This window comes from Amblyomma mixtum, chromosome 5 (assembly GCF_055824585.1).
Source record: "Amblyomma mixtum isolate Tamu chromosome 5, ASM5582458v1, whole genome shotgun sequence".
Lineage (NCBI taxonomy): Eukaryota > Metazoa > Arthropoda > Arachnida > Ixodida > Ixodidae > Amblyomma > Amblyomma mixtum.
The window spans coordinates 78,227,625-78,255,305 of NC_143016.1; the positions used below are offsets into that span (position 1 = coordinate 78,227,625).

A 27,681-nucleotide genomic window follows, 5' to 3' on the forward strand; every position below is an offset into this window, starting at 1 on the left:
TGTTGCCAATGCCATATTGTTTTGCTCTAGAGTGACAGTGAATATTCACTAGTGTGAAAGACATGGACGCCTTTCGCACCACGACTGAACTTTCCTTCTTTCCCCTCTTTCACTCCATTTAACCCTTCCCCACGTGTAGGATAGCCAACCTGCATTCCTCATTAACCTCCCCGCCTTTCCTACCTTCTTTCTGTCTTTCGATGGAGACAAAATGCGAGACGCCCGTCTACTATGCGTTGTCCGTGCAACTAAAAGAACGCCAGGTGATAGAAATTTATCCGGTGATTTCCATTACGGGCCCTGCTTCTCTCTTCCTGCTTTCACTCCTCTCCTCACCCTTTCCCTCAGCGCGGTTGATGTTTTATCCGCGATTTGAGACAGTTACTGCGCCTCTCCTTTCTTTCCTCAAATCGAATCCTCTCTTTGATCTGCTCTAATCATTCCTTTCAATATTCTTACCTAATTAAAGTCTTCACTAAGTTTAACTGACCCTGTGGCACCTCTAAACGCATTCGTGCATATCAGGTCCAAAGCGGACAACCAGTTATTAAAAGGTCGACCATCCGTAAGCAGCCATCCACCCGAGGAAGTCACGCGCGCATGCCGTTGACGGAGAGTGCGCGCGCGGGCAAGTGGCGGCGCGTGGTGACCGCGACCGATGACACCGTCAGAGAGCGCTCTGCCCGCCGGCCTCGGGCAGCAGCCGGAGCCAGAGTCGCCACCTCCTGGCCGTCATAGTGGACCGCGAGGAGCCGTGCGCGCAGTCGGCCGTTCGGTTCCGCCGAGTGCGTCCGCCCCGCCTCCTCCTCCGCGGTTCGAACCCGCGTCGGATTCGACGCGCTGCCCGCTCGCTGTTCGGAGGAGCTGGTAGTGTTTCTTCTGCGTGCTTGTGGATGACTCCCCCCTCCTTGCTCCCGCGGGCAAGCGGGAAGGAGCCGGCTTCTCTTCATCCTCTGCACTCGACAGCAGTGATGGATATGTCGACGACCGGGATCACGTGCATCATCCGCAGTCGCCGAGTCTCGTAAGAGCAAGGTGGACGACAGTCGTGGCACTGTAAGTTGTGCTGTGCAACAGAGCCCCTTGAGTTGCTGTTTCCGAGGTGCTGATTTGCGGTACTCTGATCTTCATATTCACGTTGCATTCACAAAAAGGTTGTAGCACCTAATGCGAATTCTCGATAGTGAGAGGCAAGAATTGAAGAATCTACTTCACTGTCTCAAGAAGCTGCGGGGTATATTCATATCTAGCCCACGGCGTCTTTGAAGTGGTGGTCGCTGGCAACACGCCCTGCGTTAATTGTGCCGGTGATTGCTCCACCGTAACGACGCAGTAAATAATAATTAAATACCTGTTTTGGCAAAGTTCTGTGACCAAACCAAGCACCGACAAAAGCAGTCAGCTGCCATTAGAACTCAGTTGCTATTATAATCGATCTAATGCACGGCAGAATCCTGATGGTACGTCTTGTGCAGAATGCACTGAATACAGTAATAACTGCAAGCTACTTTAGTAGGCTACGAGATAAAACCTCGTGGACAACGTGAAATTTGGGCATATATCCTTCATGAGCGTATCCGTCCAATAAAACCGGCTGCCACGTGCATTGCAACAACGATAACTCCACAAGTTCAGCCGACCGCCAGTAATGGAAATATGACAGTGACATGTTGGAATGATGTTTCATCCCGCATGGTAGAACGAGACACGTCAGAAATATGGCTATTCCTTTTCGTACCTCTTTAAAACAGCGATCGTGTTGGCAGTTTGAGCTTTCGAACCTGTTCGTTTTCGGCAAAAACTGAATCGCCAAACAAATCGCATTAAATGAGCTTTGACCAGAACGCCTTTGCATTTTTGAAAGGGTGGACTCGGAAAAATGGCATGTGGTCTGTTCTCTTAGTGCTGTCCGGGCTTAACAGCTTCGAGGACGGGAAATGTTAACCTAGATTCACCCTGGCAGGTTGTGCCCCACTGCGCCCAAGTGTAGGCTTGCAAAGAAAACTCAATACAATATAATTTTCAGCCAAGTTGCATGGCATACTTAAAGTTTCTTTTTTTTTTCTTTCAATGATCATGTCTTTGAAAATTCTGCTCATTGATACTTGTGCACGTTGAACAACCTCCTGCAATTTAAGCACACTAAGATATCTGCTGTTTTTAACAAAGAAAAATCCAGCACTAGTACGCTGCCCCAGCGGCCCCAACGGTGGTTACCAGCGTCTTTATTCTATACCGTTCAATATATTCCCCACTGTGCCAAAGCAGCCAGTCGCTTCGATTCCCTTGAAGAGCCCGCCGTGAAGTGCGAACGTTCAAGAACAACGATTTGTTAGCGGTGTCACTGCGTTTTCAAGGTACTTTTTGCACTTCTAAAACTAATGAATAAAATACGGTCGGCGCAAGTACCCCAAGTATTCTCAAACCTTGTACAGGTAAAGCTTTCGACTAGGTATAATTATTCAGAAAGAAAAGCTTGCAAGACAAAAGAACGCATGCGGTACTAAATTTTCTTTCTCTAGCTGTAGTCCTCATGTGCGCCTATTACACGTGGCGTAAGTGGAGCGCACGTGTCTAATTAGTAAAAGAGCCCAGGCCGTTCGCTAAGTGAAAACGGAATGTTCGACGCAAGCGAAAGTAAATTAGTCGGTGAACATCACACGGCACCTGTAGCTTTTTACATAGACAGTATCGTTACCGAACATGCAGCTCATCTTTGCAGCTTTAGAAACAACCGACTAATATGTAATACTGCGCACCGAATAAAGCCAATTAAGGAAGGACGAAAAGATCCTGCGATTGTCCACTTCTAAGTTTTTTTTCTGTATTTTTGCTTGAAAGTGCGCACACTGACAAACTGCCTTATCCTTTTCGCGACATTATTACTTTTTTGTACAAAATGGAAACGTGGGCAAGTTGGCTGAATATTATCGGAAGAGTGCTAAGACGTGGACGTGAAAAGAGAACACCGTCAATGCCCTGCGTGTGTCCTTTTTTGACGTCCACGTATTTGCGCTGTTCCGATAATTACTGCTTTTGCATCGCGTTTGTATTTTTCTTTTTCAAAGTTCGCGCATATTCAGCGTACGAGATAAGCCATAAAGAGTCTACATTATAGCACAAAAACGACGCATGCTGATCTCCAGCCAGTTTTTTAGGCACTACCATGTACCATGTAATTTTCGTCATGGCAGATAGGCAAATTTTGTTCGCGGGTGTAAGAAATTATTGCCTTATATTTTGTTTATTTAGATAAGATCTTGTCTTTCATGTTTAAAGCGTCCTATACACGCGGTGCAAGTCGAAGACATGCATATTTTTCAACGGTATTAATACCTCAGATCATTTTTTTATCAGCGGTGTGCGATTAAGCGGCAGTATAACGATACTGAATTTCTAATGTTCTGTGCTGGGTAAGTCCGAAGAGAGCGTTGGTAAAAAGGCGGTACTCAGGCACGGAGCACCGTCCAGTTATGAAAATTAACGACCTTCCCAGAGTCAGGCACAAGGCGTAGAAAGTTGTTCGTGGCTCCAAAGAAAAAGCTCATAACGAGAGCTTCATACACGTGATACCACTGGGAATATATAAATGACGTCTAACTGAGAAACTTCTTAGAAGCGTCCACTTTTTCAAACGTTGCACAAGGCGAGTAATTTTGCCTTGCTGCCTTTTGCGCCTCTTGGTATGGGATAGTAAAGCAGCTAAGTGATTTAACGGCTTGCCACTTCCGAAATCTGGAAGCAAAAACTCTCTCTTTTGATGCATACATAGAAGCCGGTCTGTAGTGCATGCGAACAACTTGTTACCTATTGTTTTGGTAGTGGTGGTGGTGGTGGTGTGGTGGTGTGACACTTTTTATTAACAGCCTTTATTTTAGGCGTTCAATAGGTCCTGGGCCAAGGTGACGAGGGCGCGTTGCAGATTCAGGTCCCAGGAGGCAAGCCAGATGGGCCCCGGTGGGGGTGGCGGGAAAGGATAGGCGGGGGACTGGAAGGCTACGGGGCATTGTGTAAGGCAGTGTTCTATGTCTGCATATGTGTGAGGACAGTTTGGGCACTGAGGTGTGGAAGTGTGCCGGTACAGATAAAGTTTGGCTGGTGTACGTAGGAGATTGAACTGTATTCGGCGAAGAATTCAAGTCATCAATAATTTCTCAAGTTTGGTCAGTTTCAAAAAAATCTCTGATGAATACTGCAGTAGAATCACTGCTCACTGCTTTCGTTTGTTCAAAGACATAAAGGTTGCAGCACAAAGATGCGTTTTCCTTGCGTAGGGGACATTTCTCCGCCAAACCGTTAGTATAGCATAGACATAGAAGTTGAAAAGAAAAGAAGATACGTTTTATGCGATAATCGACTATCGTAGCCTCGAAACTGCTTAAATTAGGCGCCGAATTCTCGCCGCATGCGACATAACCTGCAGAATTTGCTCCACACGGCGCATTACAATCCAGAAATTTTAGGGTAAATCGCTTTCGCAAGAAATCCACTTTGAAATAAGGATGCTGACGTAGGTGTATAATTCATTGCGAAAATGCACTTTTTCGCTACAAACAAGCAAATAACTGGCTCAGTTGTGTTTGTGGTGTTAAGTGCATGCTATGTCCAGAAACACTCGTTTTTTTTTTTTCCCCCGTTACGTAAAACACGTAGCAGAGTATACATCGCCGCACTTATGAGATGCCTCTCGTGTAATTGTTATATAGCTGCAGTACTTATACGAGCCCTTTCTGTAACAATTTCCACACTTCCGCATTCCCACTCACTTTTTTTGCGTTTTTCCGCGAGACGCAAACTACAGAACAGTCACTGTATATACCAGGCAAACCCTCGGAGAAGAAACGGCGTACGTCGCATACCCACGCATCCACGAACGTGCGCGCACTAAGAATATGTCCCCAGAGGGTTCCAATTTCCTCCCTACAAAAAGCAAAGAAGAGGAAAGCTCCGTTTCCCTATGCTCTCCACCGCAAAGCCGAGTTTTGGCTGCTTCGTCTCCGTTTGCAAGTCTCCCCAAAGTCTGCCAGACGAACAACAGGGACGGCTGCAGCAGCGGCGGGGGGGATCTTCGAAATGCCAACTGTTGGGAAAAACCAACTTCACACCTCCCTGCCTGCCCGCTCCGCAACCGACGCCTTTCGAGCTTTTCCTGCGTTTCGTTGAATGGCCGGCGATTTGAAGCGCTCGCGGTATTCCCGGGATGCGACGCAACTCATGCTCCTGGCAGCTGGAAGCATCCATTCTTCTCTTCTTTCTTTCTTCTCCTTGTTCGCTCTCTCTCTCTTTCGCCGTGCGCGATTTGTGGTTGTAAACTAGCCTTGCAACGCTACAATTCGTCCTTGCCCGAGAAGAGAGTGTGGAGCTTTTTTCGTGCGCTTTCTGTGCGCTTTCTTTCACTTTCTTACTTTTTCAATGCACTCTACGTGCCAGTATCAGCTCGAACGTTCGCCGTAAGAAGTATATTTCAGCGCAAGGCTTCCTCAGTATCAATTACTTTTTTTTTCCCCCTTTATCTCGAGAGAGAAAATTTTCGTCCTTCCGCGCAAAACGTTTTCCCCTTTTTGAAGGCAGAAACGAAAGAGACAGAAAAACGTGCTCCTTTACGCACGTCGCGTCAGTTTCTTCAGTTCCTGGAGCGGAATGTAAAACTAACCAAAGGCATTCGAAAAGAAAAAATGCGTGTGCGGTTCGACTTTAGATAACTCCGAGAGTCGCCGAAGTATAGTGGTTTGTTATTTCCACCTTCTTGGGCTCTGTCGAAAGGTGTCTGCAGACGTGCTTATTTTTTTTTTAAGCACCCTTATCATCCTCGCACCCGCTCGAGCGCGATCCTTTTTTTCAAAAATGTCGTCTGGTCTATCATTGTCGTTTTATTCTTTTTCTTAATTTTTTCTGGGCTTCCTCTTTGATGCGTACGTTGGAGATGCGCATGTGCTTTTGAGAACAATCTTTGACTCGCGAAGAAGAGTCTCTCGAGGACGTATTTATTCAAATCTTCAGCTTCTTAACGCTAGTGGACGAACCGTCAATCGGGTGCAGAGTAGATCTTCATACGCATCGTGCGTTCTCCCAGAAGAGAAAGGTATCTAGAGAGCTGCTGCTCTGTTTTTCAGCACACCGAACTCTGGCGCACTGAAGGCGGGCGGAGATTTTTAAAAGCTTGCATAATAACTAGATACGAATGCGGTGTCTAAACCTCGTTTGTATCGCGCTGGCTTCGTCAAGAGGTACCTATTCTTGCGAGCAACAAAACAGCACGCAGGAGCACTCCAGAGACAGGAAGCACAGGTCCCTGAAACTTCACTGTGAACGTAATGCGCGTATCTCAACGTCAATTAGTTGCTCAAGGCTTAGAGCTGAAGAAAAGGAAATTCTTTGTTGATGGGCTGAATTCCACAGAATAAAGCAATCAGCAATAGTTTTTTTGCTGTTTATGTCGTTTCTTTATCGTAGTGTATCCTGAACGGTGACTGCGATAACAATAATAAGTTTTATTCAATTCAGTCTCAATATACAGATTTGTGCATGCCTACGCCATTTTTTTGGTTTGTGTGGCACCGCCCGGCGGCTGCGGCAGTATTTGCCCGGGGCAAACATAACAACAGCAAATTAATTACGACAGTGTTAAAACATGGACAGGACATTAATATAATCAAAATTTCCTAGGAAAGTTAGCATACATGACGTTCTATTATACAACAGTAGGCAAGGTGCAGAATGGAGGCTCTAAGTTAAATTTTTCAATTCTAGGAAATTATATCATTAGTAATTTTTTCAACAGCGCATGCTGCACAAGGACACAAGACGAGGAAAGACACACACGAGCGCTGAACTTTCCTCGTCTTGTGTCCTTGTGTAGCATGCGCTGTTGAAAAAATTTTTATGAATAACCAACTAGCCCGTGAGCTCACCCTGTTCAAGTATATCATTAGGTAGCGCATTAAAAATTACTGAAATTTGTGATGGACGTATTTATTTCCCATGAATTCGCGGTAAAATCTATCCACGAGTCTATCTCGAAGATGTATAGTTAGCCTCGTTTTGTTCTAGTCTTACTTCCAAAAATACTTCAGGACAACACTGTGAATAAATTGTGAAACAATGGGGAAACAAACCGTCTCCAGCACGTTTCCTGAGTTTCCCTTACTGGATCAAAGAGCACGCTTGTGGCGAGGAATGCGGACGGCTAGTTCAACGGAAGCATTTACTGCGCAGTCATTGATCCACTTTGTCGCCAGCCCTTCCCTCACCCCCCCCCCCCCCCTCTCAGTCGATGTCATAAAGAGGAAACTTAAACCATGCCGTAATCGCACAACTAAACCTCATGATTTTTAATTTTCTATTTTTTTCCGTATCTCATACACGAAGAATAGCATGATTTTCAATCGTTATTTTACTATTCTTTTCAATCGCGCGTGCCGCCGCGGTGGCTCAGTGGTTATGGTGCTCGGCTGCTGACCCGAAAGACGCGGGTTCGATCCCGGCCGCGGCGGTTGAATTTCTTTGGAGGAGAAATTCTAGAGGCCCGTGTACTGTGCGATGTCAGTGCACGTTAAAGAACCCCAGGGTCGAAATTCCCGGAGCCCTTCACTACGGCGTCTCTCATAGCCTTAGTCGCTTTGGGACGTTAAACCCCATAAACCTAAAACCATCTCTTCAATCGCGCCTTCTTTACTTTTTTTCTTTTTGTGCCGCTATCAAAATTAGCGGTGGCAGGAGATCTGGCTACATTAATCGATCAGCTCTTTGCATGCACGAATTTCCTAATGTTTTGTCTTCGATAAGATTGAAAAGAATAGTAAAATAATGTGTGTATGTATATATATATATATATATATATATATATATATATATATATATATATATATATATATATATATATATATATATATATATATATATATATATATATATATATATATATATCGTGCTGTTGTAAGAGCAACTGGTTTCGCAAGGTGTCATGTGACCTATTAACCGAAGCTAGTTTTTGTAGATGGGAATTTATTAATAAAGAAGTCACAACAATTCTAGTATAAGGTAAACCACCCTGACGTTACAGGGTGACCGAATAAACTAAATCTAAAGAATCAAATAAGGAATAGTCAAAGAACCGCGAAATACATAATGCTATCAACACCCTGCATGCAGCATAAGTAATTCCGTAATGTAATTCCACTTCAAGTGCTTTATTTTCTGTCATCAGAACCTCATGTTTGGTCGTTTCCGTTCTGCAGCAGAAGGCAAAAATTCGCAACCCCGTTATAAGCTAAGTTTACCCAGAGGTAAGTTTACCCCGAAGGTGTTATATAGGTTAAAGTCCCTACAGTATACTTGAACATCCGCTGAAGTGTGTTCGTTATGCCGTTTGCTTTATCAAGTTCACAGATAGCGCTGACCTCTGATGTTCCGCATGGGACGCTATTGATCATTTACGAGTCTAGTAAGGGAAAGGAAATTTTGACGAATTTTCTTACGTTGCGTGCTTCAAACAGAAGCAAGTGAAAGAAATATGAAAAACAAATAAAGCGGAACATTGTTTATTAGCCAAAGCCGTATAGAAGCCATTAACAACTGTACTGAATGCACTACCTGGCTATAATTTTGCGTACGCTTTGCGCCAGGAATGTTCTTCAAATCACCGATTACTCTTTAAGAAAGATATGTTTCGTGAGCGTCCCTCCTGCAGCTTACGCACGCAGAAATGTAGAGCCGCAGTAGACACAATGCGTTCAGAGCGCAGCGAGAACGTTTTATTTCTGGCTCCGTGTCAGATGGCGACGTTTTGAACTGCCAGACTGAATGAGCTCCGGAATCAAACGCACGCCGTAAAATAGCCATCTTGATTTTTATTATTATTTTTTTTATTGAGAAAAAAATTATTGGCTTTAATCATGGGTTGGAAGGTGTATACCGCATCATAGCGAGCTGTTAAAATTGTAGCGCCTGTGCGCGCTTTTGCTGCAACTAATTTTAGCTTAGTTTTATTTATAATTTCCTCACGGTAAAGCGACTTTTCATTTTGTTTGTATACCGCCGCCGCGGTGGCTCAGCGGTTATGGTGCTCGGCTGCTGACCCAAAAGACGCGGGTTCGATCCCGGCCGCGGCAGCTAGAATTTCTTTGGGGGAGAAATTCTAGAGGCCCGTGTACTGTGCGATGTCAGTGCACGTTAAAGAACCCCAGGTGGTCGAAATGTCCGGAGCCCTCCACTACGGCGTCTCTCATAGCCTTAGTCGCTTTGGGACGTTAAACCCCATAAACCAACCAACCAACCTTTTATACGTCCATTTTTTTGCGAGGTCCATCCTGGCCTCACTAGTACCGGCCGTTACTCAAACCGGTTCAGCACGAGAGAAGCGTCCGCGTCAGCGTCTACTTTTCGGGAGAATCTGCCTACTACCGACAATGCAGAATAGTTGCGCCACAAAGCTTACTTGCTGACCTCAACGGTAAACAGAACTGTCGCCATCCACGCTGACAACCTTTTAATTCCTTTCTGCGTTCTTGTTCTTTCTTTCGTCCGTTCGTTCTTTCTGCGTTCGGGAGACCTGCGTTCTTGTCTTCTCTCATTTTTTTCTTTTTTGATTCCGGGTATCTTTCCTCTGGCAATTCGTCTCGGTACAACCGATGACGAAATCCTTGTTCACGGTTGTTTCTATACACCACATGCGAGACCACCGCAAAGCCTTTACTTTCAGCCTAAGCTAGACGCTGCCGGTGTCGTCTTGCTCCAGGGCTTAGTCGCAGTTTACGAGGAAACAATGCAGCAACACGCGTGGGGTACGCAAACCTGGCAATGGGATGCTTTGTTCCAGCGAAACCTGCTGTGTCTCGAATTTCTCGCAACATGCCGAGCTTATTTGCGCACCGATTTTCTTGGGTGCTGTGTACGTCCTTTCTTCCCTTTTCCACTCCCTAATCTTCTTTCCTCTTTCACCCTCTGTCTCTCTCGTGGGATGCTGTACTGCGTGAAAACGTTTGCGAATAAGATACGGTTAAATACTCAACTTAGGATGCGTCTTTATCCCCTAAGCGTGACACACGACAACATATCTCGGGAGGAAAAAATTGTACATTACAAAAGAAGGGAAAAAAAAAAGAACTTCTAGCTTCGCTTATTTCCAGCCCGCAGGCGGCGGTTAATTTTGAAAACGCAGCGCATTAAACAACTGGCTTGACCAAGTTATTTGAAACCAAGAGAACACGGGGACAAAGCAGGCTTAAAAACCCGACTCGCGGCGAGTCGTATTAACCGGAGCTTTGTGAAAAACGGGTAGTCTGCGATTGATTGTACTCCAGCGCGTGTTCTTATGGATTCTCCCGTTGTGAATCCCCCACACACAGGCATCGCGATGAAACAAAGCACAAAAAGCAAAGATAAAGAAAGCGAGAAAACATGCTCCGCGGACTTCCCCAAGAATAGAAATTATCGACACACGACCAGCCGGGCGGCTGCAGTTTTCCTTTTTTCTCAATTAATTACGAGCTTAAGCGCGGGCGACGGCCAGGAAATACGGCGAAGGGAGGAATAATCAGCGTACGCGCACATTTGCACAAACAAGCCTTTTCTTCCTTCGAGTTCCGTCCTTTATCTTTCTGTTTCGCTTCTGTCGCCCACAAATCAAAAAGCCACCGCCACCACCGCTGCTGAGAAAGAAGGAGGAGGAAGGAAGAGGACGGCGTCGAAGTCCAGGACGACGACGGGTCTGTCGAGGCGATAACGGCGTGCTAGCGCGGTGCCCGGTTCATTACAGGGATGGTGAGACGCGTCGTTAGGCCGAGACCCCGCGCGCGCACTGTCTTGCACAGTGGGCGCGCGCTCGCGTTTGCGCGCGCGCAGAATACATTACGCGCCGGAGACGGCGGTGGAAGGACACTCCCCCCCTCCCCTCCTCCTCCCACAGAGCCTGTAATTAGGCGTGAACCAAAAAGCGCCCCGCTACTGGTGTGTGCGAAGTGACGGGGAAAAAAGGGAAGGGGGTCAATTTATGGCCTGCAATGGCGAAGTTTTTTTGTTTGCCGTCCCCTTCGCCTTCTCATGGTGTACTGTACGGTCACTCTTGCTCTTGGTTATGACTTATAGTATATGCACTGCTGGAATGCGGCGGGGGCGGCGGCTGGGGAAGCACCACAAATGACAACCATCAGTATGGGCGTTGAGCGCCGCTCGGATAGTCCATGTCCGCAGTTCGCGGAAATATCCGCTCTGTATGGGTTCCGAGCCGTTATTCGTCGCCAGAGTTTCGCCGATTTTGCCGCATGCAGCATTACGTTGTTTTCCGTTAGTTTAGTATTCCAACCCTTTATGCGCTGGTAGATGGTGGTGCATGCGCACGCAACCATGGCGCACAATTCGTTGATGGCAACAAAAATTCATAAATGAGTAACTTCATTTGGAACAATTAGATGCGCCGCTAGAAATTTCCGCTATAGAAATATCCCGCATTGCAGGCGTCTACGTACAGAGGTCAAAACACATGCCTAGAACAACCAAACTGTGTGTTCCGGAGCTCCCAAAGCCACTGCGACCAAGAAGGCAAAAAATGACGATGAAATTCTATGAGTTTAGCTGCACATGTTTATATCGAGACCATTTTTAACCAAGTCTTATCGCTAGTTATCGCGTGTTACGCCCGGAACATGCTCAGAGCTTGTTCTAGACATGCGTTTTGCCCTCTGTACGTTATGAAAAGCGATGCATTTGGCCCAGATGCATGCACGTGCTATATGTAGTCGTTCTGGTATAGACACATGCTAGAAATTGGGCATGTCGCGTGTGACATTTTTTTGCTCTTGGGCGGTAGAGGTCACGATCCTTCGAATAAAATCATTCTCTCTCTTTCTACGCTAAGCGAGGTTAGATTTCTTTTTCCTCGCAAGAACTAATCCAAGAAAACGGGGTTACTGACCACCACTCTGTGAATTCGCATCGTACCTTTAAGGGGAAAAAAAAGAACAGACGGAACCCATGTCCTGAGATATTGTCCAATTAAGCACTTAATTTCCGCCTGCTACACGCTTCATTTACTTGTGCGCCCATCAGTGCTTGCAGGTACAGATGGTCGTCTGAACACACTGTTGGCTCCGGTCACTGGTCGCTGCCTTGGATGGCTGACAAGAGAGAATTAAAGGATTCTGCCTTGGAGCGAGAGCAATAAAGCGCTTTGTAGTTTCAAGTTCTGACGCCATGTTCCGAAGAGCTTAGTGAGCAGGTGCAGAAGAAGAGTTTAATAAAATAAGAATAAAAAATAGGAGGCTTAGTCAGCGGAAGTTATAAAACATGGGCTGATCAAACGTAAATCGTCTTACGTTCGGCTGCAGTTTTTTTTGTTATTATTATTGCCTCGTCGGTGCTGTCTTTGTTCACTACAGCCGAAGCAAAGCTTGATACGTTCATGGAGGAAAATTGGAACAGAACTGACACATTGATTAACGCCACGTTTGTCGCTTATCGCAGTTTGCCTTCCAGCAGCTATGTTTGCGATAGAAATTTTGTTGATTACGATTCTGTTTTGCGCCAGAGAACACTAGGGGCCTCAGCAACGGCGTGGTTCCGGAAACGCGGAAACGAGTCCCCTGCACGACAGAGTGTTCGTGACTTGCATGCAAATGGTCTCCGCACGCGGAAAATGGTTTCAAAACGGCGCGAATACACGTTTTAATGCACTTCGTGACACCGGGCCTAAAATCGCGAAACCTCTCGGTATGCCGAGTTCTACGTGAGATTACCTGCATAGTGAAAATAGAAAGGTTAGGAGAGGAGTCATGTTTTAGTCTGCTGTCTCTCGAACTTTTTTCTTAAAGGTTTTTTTATTGTATTCTCACGCAGGGTCTTTATTGGTTTTACTTCTCTCCCACTTTGCTTTCTTTTTCGCCTTCCAAACGTAAAGAAGCCGAAATCGCATTCAGCTGCTAAGTGCATACACGCATATGTGTTTCCCACTAGCAGCACAGTGACCATTTTTCCTCATATCGCGTCACGTCACGTTTCGTTTCTGGCAAAGAGAACTGAAATGAGTCGTTGTCTCTGGCAGAAGCGAAACGAACACTAGACTTAAAATGTTCGGGTTGACGTTACGTTTGGGGTTCGGTTAGTGATACGCGCACCCTTCTGCTGTTATTGAGAGGAAGCGACTTTCCATCCTAGAAGGCGTAGAAAGTAGAATCAAAGGCAAAAAAAAGGACGAAAGAAAAATGGGAGTCGGGTGCACACACCACACGCACTGCGTACATTTTACGCACTTCGAGCTCTCTCTCTCTGCGCCCGCTATGTCTGTACACCGTGAGCGCAAAGCACGTGTGCAGCCTTTATATAAATATCCGCTGTTAATTAAGTAACACTGCAAATAAAAATAAAGTATTGGTCGCGTTCTCTGCTATCTCCATTCATTTCGCTCATTAAGCAGACGTTCCTTGCTGAATGCATCGACGGAGCGACCGGTAAATAATGATGAAGCAGCATTATTAGTCCTAGCGCTGTTTTATATGGCAGATGAAAAATAGTTCGTAGATAGAGTGTCTGCGTGACTTTTGCGCCCGTTTACATGCATTAACTGTGCTGTGTGCTGGACGAACGTATCGTCAAACAAAACAAAAAAAAGCATTCCTACTGAAAAGGTAAAAAAAAATTGAATATTGCCTGCCCGGAACATCAAAAATCAATGCATTTTCAAAAGAACGGGTGGCAAACATGAGACGTGAATATCCGAAAGACGTTCATTATTCGCAAGTTCCGCTTCCTTCCCGCTCTTATTCTGGACCTTAAGTCGCTAATGTTGGTATAGCACCAACAACTTGTTAAAATCTCCGATTCTGCTTTTGGATTATTTTTCCCTGATTTTGCTATTCAGGTAAGATTAAAAACAACGCTAAATTTTCGAATAAGCCCACATGCTGCAGGAATTGGCACCAGGATAAAGACGATTGTACTCCATCTTTCTGAACTGCTTCGAAGACTTCGGCGCGGGCATTCAAAACAACCCCTTCAACACACATTAACTCCATCCGCCTGTATACGCGTGCGCTTTGAACCATTAATAAGGTGGTCGGTGGATGCAATTTTAACCTTTTTATTTTTTTTCTTGTCAAAATTCTGGTGTATTGGTTCGAGTATTCAGCTTGCCCCATACGTTCATTAAGTGAGCTTTGGTAAACTCCTTATTACAAACACAGGGACTGACCCTTATTCCTTCTTGAAATGTCATATCGCGCGTGATTCAGCTCTGCCCTTTATTTCATTGCCTCAGTGAGTGCTCATTGTTGTTTCATAACCGCTTTCTGCGCTCCTTTCAACTTTTTATAGATTTGCAACACGGTAAGGCGTGCTACTCCACTACAGAAATAAGAAAAAGATGTTCAAAGGAGCGTATTAGAGCTTCAAAAGAGGCTTTTAGAACAAAATCCGTGCTATATTTTGCAAGGGAGTTATACATGTACGAATGAGCGAGAAATAACAGCCTGTCGCAATCTGTTACAGAGAAAATGCATTTCGTGTCCGTTAATTTGTCTGGAACACCCAACTCGATGGCGTAACCATAAGACAGGAACGCCTACCAGGCAACTGCTTCTTCACTGAAGCATATCAATCGTAAACCGTGGAATCACGTCTCGTCGGTGGCATTTATGCAAGGAGAGCGTATAAAGAATCTAAATATGTCAGCTTCGTCGTTATACTGGCCGCGGCGCAGTGACGAAACCTTACGTCAGGCTTTCTTCCCCGGCGCTTTGATTTGCCGGCTTTGTTCCTTCGTTTAACGGGAAACCCTGATGCTACAAAAAAAAAGCGGGAAAAAAATTCAAAAGAGAACAGATATAAGCCGGTACTCACGGCTGCAGGACCGAGCTTGGTGGCTATAGTGGCCAGCATAAGAGGCCATAAAAGTGCACCAGTCTTCTAGGCACTTTGTCATGGTGCACCACAAAGATCGTTTCACGCTGTTTCATGACTGGGGAGGCTACAGCCGCCGGTATATTAAACGATAGACGCAGAAATATCGCCTTTTTGTTTTCGTTCACATCATTTTTGGCCTTATATTCTTGTTTTTTATTCTTTTTATGTTTGATTAATTATTTTCTTTCCGACCATGGGAAGAACCGAGCGTTGAAAAGATTATAATACGTAAGCTTCGTTTCTGATTAACCGCAAATATATATATATAAGCAAGGATGGCAATATCTATGAAAGGTATCCGTGGAGAAACGCTCAAACCAAAACCTTTCGGCAAGTGAAGCATGGTACATCGATATTTCCTTTCAGTTCTAAAGCAGTTTCATTCCTCGTATATAACGCTGGTTGAAAGAACCGATTGCTATTTTGCTGTTTTTTGTTTTATTCGGAGAAAGACGTCACGAAGATAATATACCTTCCCGGAAGCCGACGGTAGATACAACGGGAGCACGTCCTGAGGCCATGGGTGCCCCAATAATGAACGAATGCCGGAATAGGGTGGCCTCCAACAGAACACCGTACCTGTCCACAATACTTCGTTTTTGGCACGTACGGTTCATATCTGCAATGGTGGGCACAATACATGCACCACACAAATACCGACAGAACGATATCAAAGTCGTGCCAAACATTACCGCCACACTTTCTGTAAGCAATAAAATAAAACGATAATGAAGAAGGAAAATCTCCACCTACTCCCACTACTTTAAGGCGCCCCCGCAAATACTCAGCGAGTACCCGCGTCTTTCGTTCCTGGTCGTTCCGAAGCATAGCGGCCTTTTCGGAGGCGCCGAACAAACGGTAGGTCCGCTCTTCCGCCGCTGTAAATTGCCCGCGAAATTTTTACGACTCCCGCGAGACTTCATAAAAGTCAGCCCCCGGTGGAGGTGCCACGGAAAGGGTTTGCCTTCGGCGCCAGATAAAGTCGCCAATAGTAAAAGGGGAGTGGTTCGAGACGAAGAAGTTGAGGGAAGGAATAAACGAACGGGAGGTGCAAAGAGACGAAGGAGGCGCGGCGGACAAAGCGCTTAACAAAAACGACTCGCAGCAGAGCCTGTGCACATCTCGTCAAATAAATGACAAGTCGTTAGGGTTGCCAATCGCTTCGTTGATGTCCATGGTCTTCAGTGCGCAGCTCACCACGTTTTGGTGAGCTTCAACGGACTGCAAGTGTTTATGTTTCGAACGAAAAAATAGTAAAACATGAGTGAAATACAAAATTATCTGTTCTATATCTAGATGACATTCCAGGACACCTGGGAACGCTTGGGTATACGTTTATAATGAAAACCGTTAGGGTTATTAACTTCACTACTTTTCTTCTTCCAGTACGCCTCTGAGGCAAAATATTCGATACATGAATTTCCTGTAGTTCGAAAGTGAAGCGTCAAAGGAACTGCGGAGTTAAGATTGCGAAAATAGGAAAATTTTTATCCATGTAAGCCAGAGAGATAGAGAGCTTTTTAATGAAAACAGAGATTTTAGCCGGCGTGTTTATTCGCTGGCATGCTACTCTGCCTTGGGGAGGGAATAGGAGAGTAAAAATGGAAAAAGGCTGGTACCAAAGAGTGCGGTCATTGATGAGGGTTGCATGTAAGCCAAATAATCAAGCAGTCAATTGTCATGTACACATTAATCCACGTTTGTCGCAATTTAACATAAACCGAGCTGTTATTAGGCCACCATCACCAAAGATTCTTATTTTTTGTTTACTTACCTGTGTCTTGCTCGTGTTTACATTCTCATAATGACAGTTACGTGAGAACATTCATAACATGTTCCCCCCTTATCTGGAACCCCCACCTCACTGCGTTGACACTTCTTTCGTTTCTAGGTCTCTTTTTTTTGTCCCTGAACACACGGTGAACGTAGTAACATAGGATAAACATAGCAGATTTGGCTCTCCCTTTTAAAGGGTGTGATGGGGCGACAGAAAACCGGAGAAGGCAGCTGAAGATTGTATTTGTCTACATTAAAGTTCTCCTTCTTTCCACGAATTCCACGTGGAAGGCCTTCGTGAATGCCATGAGAGCTTCGAGCGTTCAGCAGCGCGAGCACCTGGTTCCCATGTCGCGCCCCGATGTAGGCACGTGTGTCTTGACCGTTGCCATGGAGCAGCCAAATGCACGCAGACGCAGTACCTATTCCCGTTCTATTATTGAAGGTCGGTTCATGTTGCACAAGACAGTTTGCACAGATGGAGGAAGGCCGAGGGGGGGGGGGGGGGGGGGGGGGGGGGGGGGGGGGGTAAAATCTCCGCCGAAAACGCTCATGGCTTCGACAAGTTGCCTCCTATTTTATTCATGCGTATCTTTGCCTGGCTTTTCAAAAAGCATGCTCTATGCATATTTAAGGAATGTATTTTAATCTGTCAAGAGAATCGGTTCGTTTCGAAAAAAAAAGAGACTAAGGAAAGGCGGACAATGTACGGGTCTGAACACGGGCTGTTTGATTTATGGTAGCGCAAGGCAGAACAGGGGGAATAAAATCATCGAGAAAACAAAGTGGTTGTGCAGTTGCCACATAGCGCTAAACAGACACGGACACAGGGAGACAAACAGGACGGGCGCTGTGTCCGTGTCTGTTTATCGCTCTGTGCGAAGTGAACCGTCATCAACTGTGTATTTTGAGGCCCGTGTACTGTGCGATATCAGTGCACGTTAAAGAACCCAGGCGGTCGAAATTTCCGGAGCGCTTCACTAAGGCGCCCCCCATAGCCTGAGTCGATTTGGGACGTTAAACCCCCTTAAACAATAAACCAGACCAAAAACGAAGGAAGGCATTTAACGGTGTATACTTAAAACCACGGGACGGAAAACGACCGAGATAAATTAGGTCAGAGAATGACCTCGAGGCAAGACACATGCACAATTTGCTTGCGGTCGTTATAATGTACCAGCATTTTCACATTACCCGCCGCGGTGGCTCAGTGGTTACGGCGCTCGTTTACTTGCCCGAAAGACGCTGGTTCGATACCGGCCGCGGCAGCTGAATCTCGATGAAGACGAAATTCTAGAGGCCCGTGTGCTGTGCGATGTCAGTGCACGTTAAAGAACCCCAGGTGGTCGAAATTACAGGAACCCTCCACTACGGCGTTCCTCATAGCCTGAGTTGCTTTGGGACGTTAAACCCCATAAACCAAACCAAACCGATGCGAATGACATGTCATTGTATACGAAGCGTTAGAAACCAGCGCCATCCGGCGTTATCGATGGCGGTTTGAACCTTCGGCTATAGTTATAGCCGCACCGGCTTAGCGCATAATTATTTCCCACGCCCGCATAGACTTCTCCAGGCTACTAAAGGCGAAAGCAAGTGATTTCGTTTATATATGTGTCGTAACTGAACCCTAAAAAACACACTCATAATTGTTTTATCACATTAAATTGCACGCTAGAAATTTTTGGAAAAGCAGTCTTACAAAATCTTCGCTAGTTGCTTCAAGCTACTTGCGCGATTCTTCTACAGTCAACCAGCCCGTGACTTTTCAATGAGAGTGGCTTGTACGTTCGAAGGGGAGGGAGGCGATGCCGCAATATGACGCTTATGAAGCGTGTATAAGTAAAGTTCTTTGAGCTTCACAAAAATTATGCAATGATTGTTCGTATGGGGGAAAGATTCAGTGTAGTGGTCATTTCTGCCTCCCACTGTGCCCTTTAAATCAGAGATGATCACATTATTTCGCATAAGTGCAGTAGTTGTCAGCTTGGAGTTTATCTTTTAAATTTCGGACTCCCACCTGATATCTGCAGAACGCTGTAACTACCCAATTTATATTCGTTCCTGCGCTGCAAACCTGATTTTTTTGGCATTTATCGTTTATATCTGAAGTAGACCTCTATGCCGAAGAGCTCCTTCGTCTATACGAAAAGGTTAGGAAAGCTGAAACTAATTCTCGGACTGCAATCTAATTAACTTTACAATCAAAAGTTTACACAGAATTCATCTTACCCAGTTTTTACGGTAACTATCTAATCTTTGAGGAGCGATCTACTACACCGATCTCGGACGATAGACCGTCTTCGTACGCGGCTTGTGCGTTATCTATTACGGGCTGGAACTAAGATGATCGAAAAACAAACTTACCTTACGTTTCACCTTTGCGAGTATTCGGTAGGTGGGGTGCCTCCTGTTTCGTGAGTTCGGCCAAATTTTTTTTATTCCAAGTCTGGTTTGAGCACCGTCAGCTCGCGACAGCTTCCTTATACTTTTGTATTCTAGGCGGCCACATAGGGCTACTTAATGCTGCATTCAATCACTCGTCCCGAAGGCCTTATTTCTTTCTTAGCATATTTTTACAATAAGAGTTCTCTTTCACTTGTCACCAGAGGTTCACTACTCAAACCGCAGCGCAAACCTCTTCTCAGAAGCGCTTGCTAACCAGGAACATCCATGCGACCTGAAGGCTTCAAGAACTCTCCCAGATGACTCTAGCATACCAATGAAGGCTGCAGACGCTGGTGTACAAGCATAACTGCTAGCTGCTTCCATTAACGCGATCACCCCCGTCCCCTGCGGCTCCTGCAGCTCTTGGCAGCTTATTCGCCGCGTGATTATCAAAGCTGCGGTGGTCGTAATGGCGCAAGAAAGATGGCGCAACTTGAACACTTGCCCCGCCTACACGCGTACGCAAGAACCATCATGCCATGTCAGAAGGTGTACAAGAGGCCGCAAATCATTGGCGGCAAGCATGGCCGTGCATACTCTGCGTCTACGGGGCGCTCTTTCTCTGCCCGGTGCTCCTCCACGTTGGCCCAATGGCCTGCAGAGGCCGCTTTCGGTAAGACTAATGAATTCAGACAGTCCGGGCCATGCGCCGCAACGCGGGAGAGGGGTTCGTGGCCGGCACTCCCAATGCTGTCTTCTTTCATTACCACTGCGGAACATCTCTCAAGCTTCCTTCCTCCCTTGGTCTCCTCTTTAGTCGGACGTTTCATTTCCATTTGTTATATCCTTTTTCGCCTGATCCTCTTCTTACTCCGTGCAGTCGAGATCCAGCTCTCGTGTCATTAATTACTTGCTTCTTTTTTCCATTCGCCCAGACTCCTGAGCTGGAAGAAGAATGGCACTTGTTCTGTCCAGTCTCGAGTGCCCGCGACTCCTACAGGCGTTTCGTGCACGCCGACACAGTGCACTCGGCACCCTCTCAAAAGAACGGTTCTGTAGTGACGCAATCGAATTCATGTTGCCCAAGTCGGCTCCTTCGGAAGCAGCTCGCACTTACGGACCGCGTCCTGTATATTACAGCAGTTGTTTTTGTTGTCATTTTATTCCTCGCTGGGTCGACCTGTGGGTCCCGTCGGCAACGATGGCACTTGAACAGCTCTCGAAGAGAAAGAAGGAAGTAAACAAAAACTTATTTACTGCAGCACAATCTTCGTGAAATGCTGGAGAAAATTAAATTAATAAGACTTAAAAACCGGCGTATTCGGGATGTTCGCGAGTTGAAGGGTCAGAAAGCTTTTGGTATTGCGAATGTCGTTTATGGCGGTCGCGACGAGAATTTTGCAACGATTCGATCGCCACAGGCATTTTTCAGTGATTCCACCGAACGCATGACACGAACGGACTTGCAAGCGGGCTATGTAGCCGAGGATGCTGAATGACAACAATGGCGCGACAAGCATTTTCGCCACGTCTACAAGCACGCAGCCGCGACTTCACGGCGTTGCGAGCTCCGACAGCTGTGAAAGAGCCAAAACGGCGCCAGAAATGCCTATACATTTGCAGGAACGGAAGCTTTGGCACTCTCAAACTCCCGTCCTGTATATATACAGGCAGGACGACGGCATCCGAGTGACAAATGTAATTTGCTAGCTCCGATGCGCTGCTCCCACGAGGCGCGCAAATGCCGCACGTCTCTCCCCCGCATCCCTACTACCCCCTCTGCCACTCTCCACTGCACCCCTTCACTTTACGGACGTCCAGGGGCGCTCGATGTGTTTCTCAAAACGCATTTCCGATGTGGCACTAAAACTCAGTCCTCGGGCATAGCATTCACACGCGTCTTTCCACTTCTTTCGCCTTCCGCGAAGTTTCCGCTTTATTTCGCTCTAGGTGTCGATCCGGCTAACTTTTTCCTTCACTGCAGCGTTCATCGTCGTTGTATTGTTGTTGTTGTTGTCACTGTTGCCGTTGTTGTCGTTGTTTTTGTTGTTGTTGTCGTTGTTGTCTTTGTTGTTGTTGCTGTAGTTGCTGTTGTCTTTGTCTTTGTGGTTGTTGCTGTTGTTGTTGCTGCTGCTGCTGCTGCTTCTGTTGTTGTTGTTGTTGTTATTAGCTTTTTGGAGCCTCCTGTGTCGTCGTCGTCGACGCAGCTAGTTCGCTCTCACTTTCGCCTTTCTTCTATTTCCCTTTTCGCCTCGCTCCTAAGCATTTGCCGCTACCCCGTTCTTTTGTCCGTGCCTTTATACGTGCCCCGCCACCGTGCGCTCTCTGTCCCCTTCTGTCCGCGAGCGCATTTACGCCCGCCGTTTTTGGCACACCCAAGTCCATCTCACGCACCCGGCAGAAATCAATAACGGTGACACGTGTCACACTCTGGGAAAGCGAGCGCGACACATCGGGTTCGTCTGGTGCAAGGCGCTGAGGTTTGCGTTCGACCTACCCCTCGTTTACTCTCTCTCTCTTCTTTTGTCTGTCATTTCTACATTGGTACCTCTTTTGTATTCTTTTTTAGCCGTGAGCAGACTCGTTCCTGCTACTGCGAGAAACAAAAAAGAGAAGAAACTATAATTGAAAGTGCCGCCGCAACAAACAGAAGAGTCGGCTTTTCCGGTTTGCCTGCTTGATCGGTAGATTTAGTTGGCTGCATGCAGACATTAATAATTCACTGACGCATTCATATCTAGTGGATCGCCACACTGGTTATGCCTTTTAAGTGCTCTGTGCAGAGCAAGACATGACCACGGCCTTATTTATGACTTTACTTATTATTGTAATGTCCCCATGAACTGCATTACAAATAAGTTTACTGAAATGGGCGGCCAAAGCACTACTGCATTCGTGCGATATTGGCTGTTGCAAGCGAGGATCCGCGCAGTGGTTCAGGACATTTCACTTTCATTAGTCTTCCAGGCTTGAATAATGAATAACAGCTTATATTTCGACAATGGCTACATGAAACTGATGGAAAGTAAGGCAGAAGCGTGGGCTTGGACAAATAGCTCTTGCATGCTATTTCATACTTGTAGCGCGTGCGTGCGTGCGTGCGTGCGTGCGTGCGTGCGTGCGTGCGTGCGTGCGTGCGTGCGTGCGTGCGTGCGTGCGTGCGCTCGTATATGTAATAGTTGTTCTTGAGGACACGTAATGGCGCAGGTAACTCTCTCATTTCCCCGAGGACACCCTAACTGCCCCGTGAGGGATGTGAGGAAGGTGAGATTGAAAGAAGAAATAAAGAAAATTTAGACTACCTGGGGACCTTTACCATGCACTCGCATCGCACAGCACACGGGAGCCTTTGCGTTTCGCCTCCATCGAAACGCGGCCGCCGCGGTCTGGTTCGAACCCGGATGCTCCGGCTCAGTAGCCGAGCACTCTAACCACTCACCAACTGCGGCGGGTCCCGTATATATGCTCATTCCACGAGACAAGTTACAATATATGTGCACACAAAGAGGTACGCGTATATATTGCAGCGTTGCTTCCTGGTGTCTGCTTTCCCTCTGCGTACGTTTTTCGCTCCCCGTTTGAAAATGGGAATTCGTCTGCATCGGACTATCTCTTTGCAAATTCAAATGCTGCAGTGTTATTTCCTGAGGAAAACAAAGTCACCGTAACTGTCGCACTCTCGATGCATACACCTGAGCGGAGTCGCGTGGGAAGAACAGATAAGAACGAGGGTGTGAAATAAGGCCGAGAAAAAGAATCGCCGATGTAAGAAGCTCGGGGTTATCGAATACCCTAGGTTCTTTAATGGACTCCCGACATCACACAGCACCCGGCGACATTTTTATTCTGGCTCCATCAAAATTCAGTCGCTGCGACTCAGACAGGGTTTCGTGACCTTGCAGTCAGCAGCCAAACGCCATAAACACTACGCCACCATGGCGGGTATTTTACTTTTGATTTATTTCCTGGTCTGGCGACATTGGTGCGCTTAGCGGCCATAAGAGAACGTCACAATACCGGTCGGACACCAGACATGTATTTCAACGAGAATCCCGGCAAATCTCTCTGCGCTTTCCTAAAACGTCTGCAGGAAAACGAGTTTCAGGAGGAAAATATTAGGCAAAACCGCGAGAGCGGAGAGAGCGCATTATAGCTTCTCGTTACCACTCGTAAGCGTGTAGTTAACGTCTTGGGAGGAAAAAAACATTTCTTTTCGGTGATGGCTTCCTTTGCTACCGAGAAACGCCCATGTCAGACCGTTCTTTCAGAAATTTGGTTCTTGCAGAAAGATAGATACTGACGCAATAAGTTCAGCACACTGTGGTTTGTCAAATCAATTTGTGTCCCCTGATAACCTGGAGCAAGAAAAAACAGAAGCTTTAAAACATGTAATTCAAAAGTTGTTTGGCAACACAGGTACAGGGCTGCAATGTTGTAAGAGTGTAATTAATTGCCGGATGTTTTTGTTATCTTGAATCATTGTGATGAAACATTCAAGACCAAAGGGACAGTGTTAGTGTAGTCGCTCGCCACCCCTACCTTTCCTTGCGTCTTCCTCAGTCGCCTGGTAGCTTTCTTTCATTCAGTTCTGGATATTTTGCGCGTTCTCAGGCCCTTCTAATGACTTCCTCGTGCCTTCGTACGTCTCTTAATCGCTCATTTATGAGCACGATTTCATTCTTAACGGACGCGACACCCTCAGGCAAAGCTTCTTTAGCATGACAAAAACATATGGCTTCAGTCTTAATGGGGCTCGGCGGGCGCCTTCTCATTGAATTTGTCGATCTCCCCTTTTAATAAGCTCTTATTAGACCCTAGCTTCGTACGCCGAAGTAGGCAGCGGACAGGTAGAAGTACACTCTAAGCAGAAATGAGTAAAAGTAGTGTAAGCTGCCTTCTGGGGAAAAAATGCAGTGCGATAGAGGACAGGTTACTCCCTTTACATGCGTATTTTTGTTTAGAGTGTGCATTCAATGCTCAGTCTGCAGCCTCAGTTTTCGTTACTTCGGGACAGATGCTTCTAATGTCGTCTGCGGGCGCATCTAATACGCAAACGAAAGAAAATATTGCACGCAGCCCAGGTCAATGCGCCATACAAGGTAGAGATGCACATTGACTCTTGCCTCCTGCGGAGCCGCGTAGACGCAGGTTTTTCACGTAGCGATAAGAAACGCTTCGTTTTATTTCTAGCAGTCACTGTCATTTAAGCTCGCAAAATTTCATTCTTAAGCAGCAGAACGCCACACAGGGATGCAGTGACAGCATTAATCACCTTCCTATGGCTTACGGCCGTATCGCAACAAAGAAAAGCGTCCAGCGCACTCGGGACTAACATTTCGCCCCGCCTGTAGGCGCCACGCAATCGCCGTTTCATCACACAAGCTTGATAGGAAAAACTGGGTGCTGTTTGAGGAAGAAACGCACGTAACAAAAAAGGTTAAATTTTCTCAGCGAGCAGGACCACGCAAATTAGCGCCTGAGCTATGCCTGATTAGATGCAAACAGCGCAGTCACCATGCAGTGAGAGGCGATTAAGAATGCCGCATTAAATAATTAGCAAGTACATGAATAGCATACGACAAATGTGCGGTCAATAGAGAGATTCATGAGCTGACTCATTCGTCATTAACTCCGAAAGCACTAAGCAGAGGAAGCGGAAGAAAGAGATTAAGCGCCAAATAGCAATGACTGCTTGTTTTCCCGCATCGCACCAGTGTACAAACGTGAGCTTTCGGAAAGAAAGAGACGCGAGCACAGAGCAGATATCCTCCTCCGTAGCCAGCAAGAAGCGTTGCGGCAATCCCTGGAAGGAAGCGGGCATTTGTTCGGTTTCCGAAACTCTGCGCAAAGTTCTGCAGGTTTGTTTCGTATATTTCGCGCGCTCATTTTTAAACTGCCGATTATATTTGTAAGCGTGGGCCTATAGACTGCTTTTGGCTATTAGCTCAACAATTAGCTGCATGCTTTGTGCATTTGTTGAACTAAAATGACGATGATAATGAAATGCGGGCTTGCCCCAAGGTAACTCGCTGCGGGCGCCAATTTGGCTGGGTTACTGACCATGAATAGCTCAATGTTAAGACAGTATAGTGGCGCTTTCACGAAATTCATGAAGACGGCGAGCGGAGACGACATAAAAAAAATATATAGTCGCTCGTTTTAGCGCCGGTTGTCGCAGGCCGTAGTCATCGTTATGACCTGATAGCGATAGCAATTGCTTCCCATGCTTATGCTTCGTATAAAACTCATTTTATCACTTGCGGGAACCGGGAGCCCCACCCATCGAGCTTCACACCTTCGCGCAGCTGATGTGGATGAAGCCGGCTACTGACGTCACTCCTTAAAGAATAAGTTCGCGGCTTCCGCCCGCTCCCCCCGATCGCCTGCAGGAATGAAATGTTCTGCACTAGTCATTTTAAACTGTTCGTGTGTGCTCCCACTTCGTCCAATTAATATTAAATTAGCTGGAACCACTTTCTGAGCTATTCATGTGTTTTTGAATTACGTAAATTAATTCTGAGTTTGGTCACAGATATAGGCCGAGAACTTGCGAACAGATTCGTTGGAACGGACAAGAAATCACGGGCGCAGCTTTCTGAGAAACACATACTTCAAAAACAGAAATCATTGGATGTAGTCAGCAAAGCAGACGGAGTAGCTCTTTGCTCTTCTTTCCAACAGATGCAGTAACGCTTCGTCCCTTGTTTCGCGAACGTTTCAGCAGCGTTAACGTCTAAGTGCCTACCTGTTTCCTGTCTACATGGCTCAATTATGAGGCTTCTGTAAAGTACCCACAAAGGACCGCAAAAGTATTAAGCAGGGACTGTAGTCCCGAGTCGATTTACAAGGCCGGCGAATAAAGAGCTACCGCAATTCTATGGTTTTAGCATCTCGAAAAGCCATGACAACAATTCTGTAATTACATCAGGAAAATATCCTGTAAGATTGTACAATACCAGTGCTAGCGTGCCGACCGACAAAATTAAGTCGGTAGCACATTTTAGTGCGCTGTTAAGAATGAGTGCTGAATCCCTAAATGATACAAGTATGCCGGACGGCAAAAGAACGGATCGCCTTTTGGAAGAGTATAGACAGAGGCTTGTCGTTGAAAGCCATTCTTTGTGGACATCCTTTCCTCATACTGTTCCGGCGCAAGACGGTCTATGTGGCAGGACACTGAGAAAAATTAAAAGGGTGGCCTGCGTGCATTCTAGCAATACAGCGAAAAGAGGAGATTTTGCTTTTTTAGCAGACGACAGCTTGTATTAATCTACCGTAATTAGTATGTTTTAGGCGCACTGTTGCGAGCCGAAACACGAATATGAAATATATACCTACGTAAATAGACAAAAGAAAAGTTTATAAACAGGCTCTGCTTTAAACTGTAGAAACTAAAACGCTTCTTTAAATTATTCGAGCATCATCTACTTGTTTCTCACGAATCAGCTTAGCGCGGCTCAGACGCTGATGAAAATGCATCTGAGCTCAAGACATTTGTTGAAAGCTGAAGAAGCAAGCGCGTTTCGGTCGTGAATTGCTAACAGTACCGAAACTGCTGCGGCTGAATTGCAAGAAAGAAAAAGCAAGAGACAGAGAAGAAAGGAACATGAATAGGAAACGAAAGGAACGATGGGTCAAAAGTAGGACACGGCAAGACTGCGCTTTTCGATGCGCGGGGTAGCCCCAAACGACAGTGGGCGCCGCGTCTGAACATATTTGCATAGCCATGCTCTATAGCGTATGCTATTTCCGAAACACGTGGCTCGCTTGCCTCTGCGTTTTGCAACGCTCGCCGGTGAAGATACGTATCGATTTCAAGTTAGCCACCGTTGACTGCGCCGCGTTGTTCGCTGCCCACCAAAATATTTATCAAAAATACGCCCAGGACGGGAGCTGAATCGCTTCTCATCAGTACAGTGCGATTGTTGCCTTATTGTTTTATGCACACCCGCTGCTCATGCTCTTGTTATGAATTCTTCGGTTAGCAAACTTTCACCGCTTACCTTGCAAGCCTGCCGAATTCAGCTGTAACGACTGCATACGAAATGCGCTTCTTTTTTTTCTTTTGTGCAGGGTGCGAGCAACATGACGGATCCATGGTTCGCCCTCACCTCTCGGTTTGTGATTGGCCCGTCCCGTCCTGAGGTAAGAACACGCAGGCGGCGCCGGCATACGATCACAAAGAAGGAATGAAATGTTTTTAACGACCATTTCGCTTGAAAATATGATCAGTTGCAAAGAAGCTGGACAAGCTAAAGAGCCAGTAAAGCCTTGAAATAAACCTCGTGACGTCATAGCTGTCCCTAGCAGCTGGATCACGGCGATGAAGCAGTTGGTCGGCCAAGCTATACAATTGATTGTCAGCTGTGACATGCTGTTATCGGGACGAGCGACGTAGGGCCACAGTTGGACGTCTGGCGCTGATTGAACGACGGCAGGTGTAAAAACGTTTCGCAATGCACGTGGATACGCGCACGGAGGGCAGTGCGTCCTGCTGCTTTTTTCTTTTTTTTAGAACGATGGCTCTACTACTCGCGTTACTCGAGGTCGAGTTATTCTGAAATCCAAGCCACTGTTTCAAAAAGGCGGCTGCAATGGCGTTTGTCGCATAGCAAGTGTATACAT

The 27,681-nt window shown here is 46.3% G+C and overlaps 1 protein-coding gene across 2 annotated transcripts in view; it reads left to right on the plus strand.

Annotated features, from left to right (window-relative positions):
• The window catches only part of LOC149342737 (ADAMTS-like protein 5), a 127,249-nt gene that overhangs the window by 55,127 nt on the left and 44,441 nt on the right, over positions 1-27,681 (plus strand). Inside the window, exons 1-2 of one of the 2 annotated variants that reach the window (XM_089545201.1) lie at positions 752-1,056; positions 27,130-27,201. The gene's annotated coding sequence lies outside the window, so the exon portion shown is untranslated. Of the gene's footprint in view, positions 1-751; positions 1,057-27,129; positions 27,202-27,681 lie in introns of those variants that run through there. The other variant, XM_089545202.1, reaches the window with a different exon arrangement.